The following is a 7590-nucleotide window of genomic DNA, read 5'->3' as shown; positions in this document are numbered from 1 at the left end:
AGCATCTCCGGAACTTCTCTTGGTCGCCAGGAGACGGGCTGCGGATGTTCTGGGCGCCGCGGCCCTGGGAGAGCTCTGCCCCGGGGATGAGGCAGGGTGGGCGGAGCCAGCCCCGCTGTTTTTCGGGGACGTTTATTTGTTTTTAAGGAGAGGGGGAAGGCAGTTTTGTGTCCTGGAAACTTAAGTGACCCCAGTCAGAGGGCTCAGGTCCTGAGCCGGTGAGAGGTGGAGCCCCCCGGGGCGTGCAGGTGAGCTCCTGAAGGAACAGCGCCTGTTAAGGCCGTCCGAGCTCCGGGAGACCCCGGCGTTTCTGAGTGACTGTCTGAAATCTCAGGACGTCTTAAGTCCAACAGCCTGGTCCTCCCCTGGGCTGCAGGGTAGTGTTTGTTACTGTCTAGTAACTGGTTCGCTTAGGCTGCAAAATAGAAAACGATCTGTTTTATTTCAAGCTCAGAACATTTTAAGCATCTTTTTTTAGAGCAAACTGAATATTACAGTATTATTATGACTGAAGTTCTTGGAACCATCCTTTCTTACTGGTATTCTGGTTTGTCATTTAAAGAAAATGTTTTTTATGTTAAGAAAGTTAAGTTTTTAAAATATTGACATGTTTGCATGACTTAGTATGTGCAATGGATCTCATTTCGTGACTAGAGGAATGTACTGGAAGGAGAGAGAGAGAGAATTTGGAACTGAATTTTTTTCTTTAATTTGACATGTTTGACATCAGAATTATTTGGCTCATCGTTGTAACTTGGCCTTTAAAACATAACTCTGGAAAAGCTTATAGAATTAACATGTGCAAGACCACAAAGGGCATAAATGGGAAAAGGTTGTTCATCACTTCCAGTGCATAGCATAGTGCCAGTAGCATAGTAAGTAAATGCATAATAGGTGGTCAGTGAACTGAATACAGAATTGAAAAGTATTTTTTTTTTTATTGTAACAGCAGTTTTTGGACAAATAAATGGCACATTACAGAGCCAAGTATTCAATTAATATACTCGAGTAATAGTGCAAAGAGAAAAAAAAGATTAAACTATGTTCAGATAAAGTCATGATTTAATTCAAAGAAATTAGGGATATTTGGGGATGTACCCATTTTTTTCTATGAACTTTAGTAAAAAAAAAACTTTGAACATATTTACAAAGAAAAATTCTTCAATATATAAGTAAACATTAATTTATTACTACCTTACATAAATCCTCACTCTGAACCCTGTGATTGCATATCCATAGGAATAAGAGCATACTTGTTCATTCTTAAGTTTGCAATATTTTATATAGATCTTCCTATAGTTCATTATATATTTCATCTTTGTAGTTATTTTTTTTTATAAATTAATTTATTTCTAGTTTGCAACATTCAGTTCCACAAGCTTTTGAGTTCCAAATTTTCTCTCCCTCTTCCCTCCCCCTCCCCCCCAAGACATGCAGTCTGATACAGGCTCCTACATATACCATCATGTTAAGTATCTTTTCACTTTAGTCATGTTGTAAAGAAGAATTATAACCAATGGAATGAACCACAAGAAAGAAGAAACAAAACAGAAAAGAGAGCAAATAGTTTGTTTCAATCTGGACGGGGATAGCTTTTTCCAAGTCTTTTGCAGTTGTCTTGGAACTTTGTATTGCTGAGAGGAGTCAGGTCTATCAAAGTTAGTCATCACAGATACAATGTGTCTGAAATTGTGTACAATAATCTCCTGGTTCTGCTCCCCTTCCTTAGCATCAGTTCATATATCTTTCCAGGTTGGTCTGAAGTCAGCCTGCTCATCATTTGATATAGCACAATAGTATTCTGTTACATTCATATACCACAACATGTTCAGCCATTCCCCAATAGATGGGCATTCCCTTGATCTCTCCAATTCTTTGCCACCCCAAAAGGAACTGCTGTGCATATTTTTGTACACATGGGTCCTTTTCCCATTTGTATGATCTGTTTGGGATACAGCCCTAGAAGTGGTATTGCTGGATCAAAGGCGTAATCCTTTTTTCTTTTTAGGGGGAAGGCCAGGCAGCTGGGGCTAAGTGACTTGCCCAAGGTCCCACAGCTAGTAAGCGTGTCAAGTATCTGAGGCCTGTTTTGAACTTAGATCCTCCTGACTCCAGGGCTGATGCTCTATTCACTGTACCACCTAGCTGCTCCCATCTTTGTAGTTCTTAATGGTGATCTGGCATTTCATTACATTTACCACAATTTGTTTAGCCATCCCTCAACCACCAGACTTTTAGATTGTTTTCAGTATTTACTATTATAGTGTTCTCAGAACCAGATCCAGCTCAGTCATATAAGCCAGAAGAGTTATTTGTTAAATCAAGAGAAACAGATTGCTCTGAGCTCTGTTCCTAAGTCAGAGATAGACATTTTTATGCTCTTGGGGGGAGGGGAGTATGTTTCTGTCAAGTAGGGAAAGTCTAGTAGTCAACAGTGGAAACATTTGAAGGATGCCATTGCATTCTTTTCTTCCTATGTTTACATTCTAAAAATTTGCCTCATAAGTGTCTTTGTGGTTTTTTTTTTAAAGTGTACTTGCACTTGCACAGTGGTATTTTAATTAAGGTGCCTTATTACTCAGAAAAGAAATTGTTCTTGTTCACCTTGACTGAAGTACAGCTATTAACATATACTGAAGATAGTTCCTTTATTTTCAGTTACTTCCTGGTAGTATGCTTGTAGTGAAATTTCAGGGTCAAAGAGTTTCACTTCTTGCTGTGTTACTACCAGACTGCTTTCTAGAAATGTAACATCATAAGATCCTAGATGTAGAGCTGGAAAGAAACTTAAGAGGCCATCTAGTTCCACCCTTTCATTTTACAAATGGAGAAACTAAAGTCAGAAGTTCACTTAAATCAGTCATAGAGATAGGTGGCAAAACTAGAATTTGAAACCATATCTTCTAATTTCCAAATAAGTGCCTTATCTTTGTCTTCAGCAATGCTTTTATAGGTCCACCAACACTTGATTCTGTTTTTTATTTGTTTTTTGCCAATTTCATTGCATCTCTAACTTTTAAGTCTTGATATTATGGAGGGCAACCACTGCTTCTCAAAAACTTCCCTTGGTTCCAGTTTTAGAGTTATTCTTATATGTATAGTTTTTACAGACATAACATGGTAATGTTACAAAGTGATGTTACATGCTGTTGTAATTCCAGCAAACTATCAAGGTTTGACATAATGAATATTTTATCACGGATGGTGGTTGCAAGGACAAAATTAATTCCAAAGATGTTAAAATTCCTGGGAAAGTTAAAAACAACTGAGAACATGTTAAATGTGGGGGTATCTAAGTGGCACAGTGTACAGAGCACCAAGACTGGAATCAGGAAGAACTCTGACATCAGACACTTAATAAGCTGTATGATCCTGGGCAAGTCACTTAAACTCTGTTTCCCCCAATTTCCTTATCTTTAAAAAAAAAGGGGGGGGGGAATAATAATAGCACCTACCCCCGGTTATTGTCAGGTTCAAATGAGATAATTGCAAAGTGTGCTTAGCACAGTGCCTGGCATATAGTAAGTGCTATGTAAATATTAGCTATCATCATTCATTATACTTATCATAGGGGGTGGCTAGGTGGCACAGTGAATAGAGAACCAGCCCCAGAGTCAGGAGGACCTGAATTCAAATCCAGCCTCAGACACTTAACACTTACTAGCCCTGTGACCTTGGGCAAGTCGCTTAACCCCAACTGCCCTCCAAAAAGAAATATATATATATGTGTATACTTATCATAATACCATCTATCACCTTTGCATCTCCTTCCCTTAGGCATTTAAATTTTGCTAATATCTCTCTAAAAAGTATACAGAAAAAAATGAATACTGGAACTAGTCAATTTAGTAACTTGCCTAGAACTTTTGTGAAAGAAATGCTGGGAGGAATATTAAACAGATAAAATTATTTTTTCCATTCTTCACATTTCATTTATTCATGTCATCTTTGTGCCCATAGGTTTCTTAAATTTTGTTGTGTTTTATATCTGAAAAATGTAGTATTTATTTGTATACATTGATGTTCTACTCTGTTCTAATTCAGTTTGTTAAAATTCAAAACTATTTTGATTACTGAACTGAATCAAAACTATAATGCTGGGGAGAAGATGCATTTACCCCAACCATTTAGTTTCAGATTTGATCAGTTTCAAATGTGATCAAATTATTTTTATAACATTCGTGTTAGGTAATAGAATAAAGCCCTATGTTAGAAATAATGTCTTAACAAGAATTCTAGCTGGCCATGAATGAATTTACAAAAAAAAGATTTTTATTTCATGTCAAATGACAGGTGACTTGACCGTTAGCCCCCTGTGAAGAAGAACCAGGTGCTAGTAAACTATAGCTACCAAAGCCCTTTTATAATTCATCCAGATTGTAATTTCCCGCCTTTGTTCTTCACTGGTTTGCTTTCCTGGGTTCACTTAACCACACCCCTTGATCACATCTTCTCATTTCCACATTTCAATTCTCCCCTCCCTCCTCATCTTCATTTTCTTTATACTTAATTAAAGGAGAGGCCAGAAATGCTTTTAGTTTTCTCCCTGTTTTTCTGCATCAGATAGCATGAGAAACGATTTTCCACAACTGCTTTGGAAATTGACAAGAGCAAGAGTTTAAAGACTTTTAAAGAGTTTAAAGATATCTATAATAAAAGTCCCTTTATCTAAGACCCAGTTCTGGGGTTGCAGACCCAATCTTTGTGAATGAGAAAAAGGGAAAGACCTCAGAACAAAGAAAAGTAGTAGATATGTTGATTTTTCAGGTGGCCAACATCTGCATAGGAGCAGTTTTATCTCTAGCCACTGGTATAATTTCAAATCATGTTTTCATGTAATTTCTGTGGAAACAAAATTCAATCATACCTTACACCTATGAGAGACTCCTATGGAAGTAAAGGGAACAATTTTATTTTTCTGAGTCCATGATACCAACTATGTTAGAGCAAGATTCTTATTTTACTTCCCTCAGCCCCCTTCTCAAATGTAACAAAAGTTAATGCTAAAGATAGGGAAATGAGGAAAACCTGCATTACTACTAAAATTATATGCCATTGTTAGTTGAATTCATCGGTGAGGAAAATTGGACCATTGGAAGTGAATTTAAGAAAAGATTATACAAAAGTAGTATGACTTTGCAGAGCATTTTTTTTATTTGTTCAAATGAAATGATATATGTAAAATGGCCCGCAAACCTCATAGTACTTGATAAATGCTAGCCAGCAGCAGCAGCATCTATTACTCATTGAGTATTTAGCAAACACTGCTAGGCACTGAGGATTTAAAGACAAAAACAATCCCTGTTTTTAATTAAAGAGTTTTAAATTATCCTGGAGAGAAACAAATTGCACACAGATAAGAAAGTAAAAAAGTTTACATAGTTTGTGGTGGGCATGAAAGGGTGAGGGGTGGTTATGAACAACTGAGGGAATCAGGAAAGATTTCCTGTAGGAGATGGCACTTGAGTAGAACCTTGGAGAAGGCACAGATCCTAAGGGGAAGAGCTGAACGGATGCATTCTAGGCATAAGGGATAGTTTGTGCTAAGGCATAAAACTGGATAGAATGTTGTATTCTGTGTGTGTGTGTGTGTGTGTGTGTGTGTGTGTGTGTGTGTGTGTTTAAAAGAAAGCCCTGTTCTTCAGTGTTTTGGTACCTCTAATTATGATACATGATAGACTCCCAACTGATTTCATTAATTTAAATGGCTATTTCTTTGTAGTTTGGATCACTAGCTATATATGTACTATAATCCTTTAATAAAAGAGTTTCAAGAAACGTTGAAGTGGGCAACTTTAGTACCTTGTAAATTAGAAAAGCTAATGGTTACATGAGCTTGTGTGAGAATCTACCAAGTATATTTGAATTTCTAAACTGTTATGTGCTTTCCACCTCCAATATCAGATACTCTTGCCTAATAGCACAGGGAAGCCCCCTAACAGAGTGACATGTATAAAGGGCAGTGTCTTTGGATAAAAGCTCACAGACTGCTGGGCATGTAGATTCAGCCCACTAGCTAACTAAATATAGTAGATGAAGTCTTTCCTGATCAATCCAACACAAAGTTGTGCCTGGTTTTCCCCAGCCCCCCTACCTCACGGAGGTGAGCTGACTGCCGGGTCAGCTCCGCCCTCCCTCACTGAGTCTCTGCCCTTTCCAGTCAACTCACCTGCATAGAAGTGGGCGGGCTTCTGGGTCAGGCATGGGAGTTTCAAGGTGTGTACTGACCAATCAGTGCGTACGGAAGGCCCCCTTTATAAGCGGAGGTTTTGCTCCAGATGGGGCTGTTGCGGCTCCTGCTCCCTTTCTATTGCTGTACCTGGGCGGTGCCTGCTCAGCCCTCCACGATCAGCCAACATGGCGTTTTAATAAAAGGTCCACTCTAAAATTATCACTTGGGTCTTGCTCGCATTAATCAAGGTAAAGCACTAGTACCTTCTCTCTCAAACTACTTTGTACTTAACTAATTTGTACTTATTCTCTTTATATTTATTTTGTATATACTTTTAAAAAATTTATCTTTTTCCCAGTTACATGTAAAAAATGTTTAACATTTGTTTTTAAATTTTTTTGTTCCAAATTCTTTCTTCTGCCCCTTCTTGAGAAGACAGGCAATTTGCTATACATTATACATGAACAATCATGCAAAACATATTTCCATATTACAAAAGCAGACAGACCCAAAAAAAAAACCCAAAATAAAGAAAGTTTAAAGAAAGTATGCTTTGATATGTATTCAGACTCCCATCAGTTCTTTCTCTGGAGATGAATAGTATTTTTCATCATGAGTCCTTTGGAATTTGCTTTGTATCATTCTGTTGTTCAGAATTACTATGTCATTCACAATTGATCCTACAATACTGCTGTTACTGTGTATACTGTTCTTCTGGTTTTGCTCACTTTACTTTGTATCAGTTCATACACATTTTCCTGAAAGTATTCTGCTCATCAATTCTTATAGCACAATAGTATTTCATCACTATCATATACCACAACTTCAGTCATTTCACAGTTGATGGGCATCCCCTCATTCTAATTGTTTGCCACAACAAGAAAAGCTGCTGTAAATATTTTTGTACATATAGGTGCTTTTCCTTTTTCTTTGATCTCTTTGGTATACAGACCTGGTGGTGAGTGGTATTCCTGGGTCAAAGGTGAGTGGAATAAAAAAGTGAAAACTTCTCAGGTAACATTCCAGAAATAAGAACAGAATTGTAATAAGGTACCAAAGACTTAGCAACCTGAACTGACAGCCTGGGCCTTGCCTTACTTCCCTGGTCATAAGTTGAAGTTTTTGCTAAGCTTGGCTAATGCGTAGGAGGCTGAAGCACAGACCCTGCAAATTTAACCACAGGCCCAAATGGTCCAGACATGTTTCCACTGACCACCATCTGACCTGTACAAATATAAAATTGGAAATCCTGTTGTAGAACTCTGGGCAAGTCACCATGTCCTAAAATCCCTATGATTCTTTTTTTTTTTTTTAAAGCCTTTCGGGTTAAGTAACTTGCTCAAGGTTACACGGCCAGTTATTATTTCTGGGTGTGGTGCTGAGTATCTGAGCCCGTGATTCGATCTCCAGGTCGTCCC

The sequence above is a fragment of the Petaurus breviceps genome, unplaced genomic scaffold, assembly GCF_028583685.1.
Source record: "Petaurus breviceps papuanus isolate PSGF00001 unplaced genomic scaffold, PetGlider_PUasm1.0 189, whole genome shotgun sequence".
NCBI lineage: Eukaryota > Metazoa > Chordata > Mammalia > Diprotodontia > Petauridae > Petaurus > Petaurus breviceps.
This window is presented reverse-complemented; position numbering follows the sequence as displayed.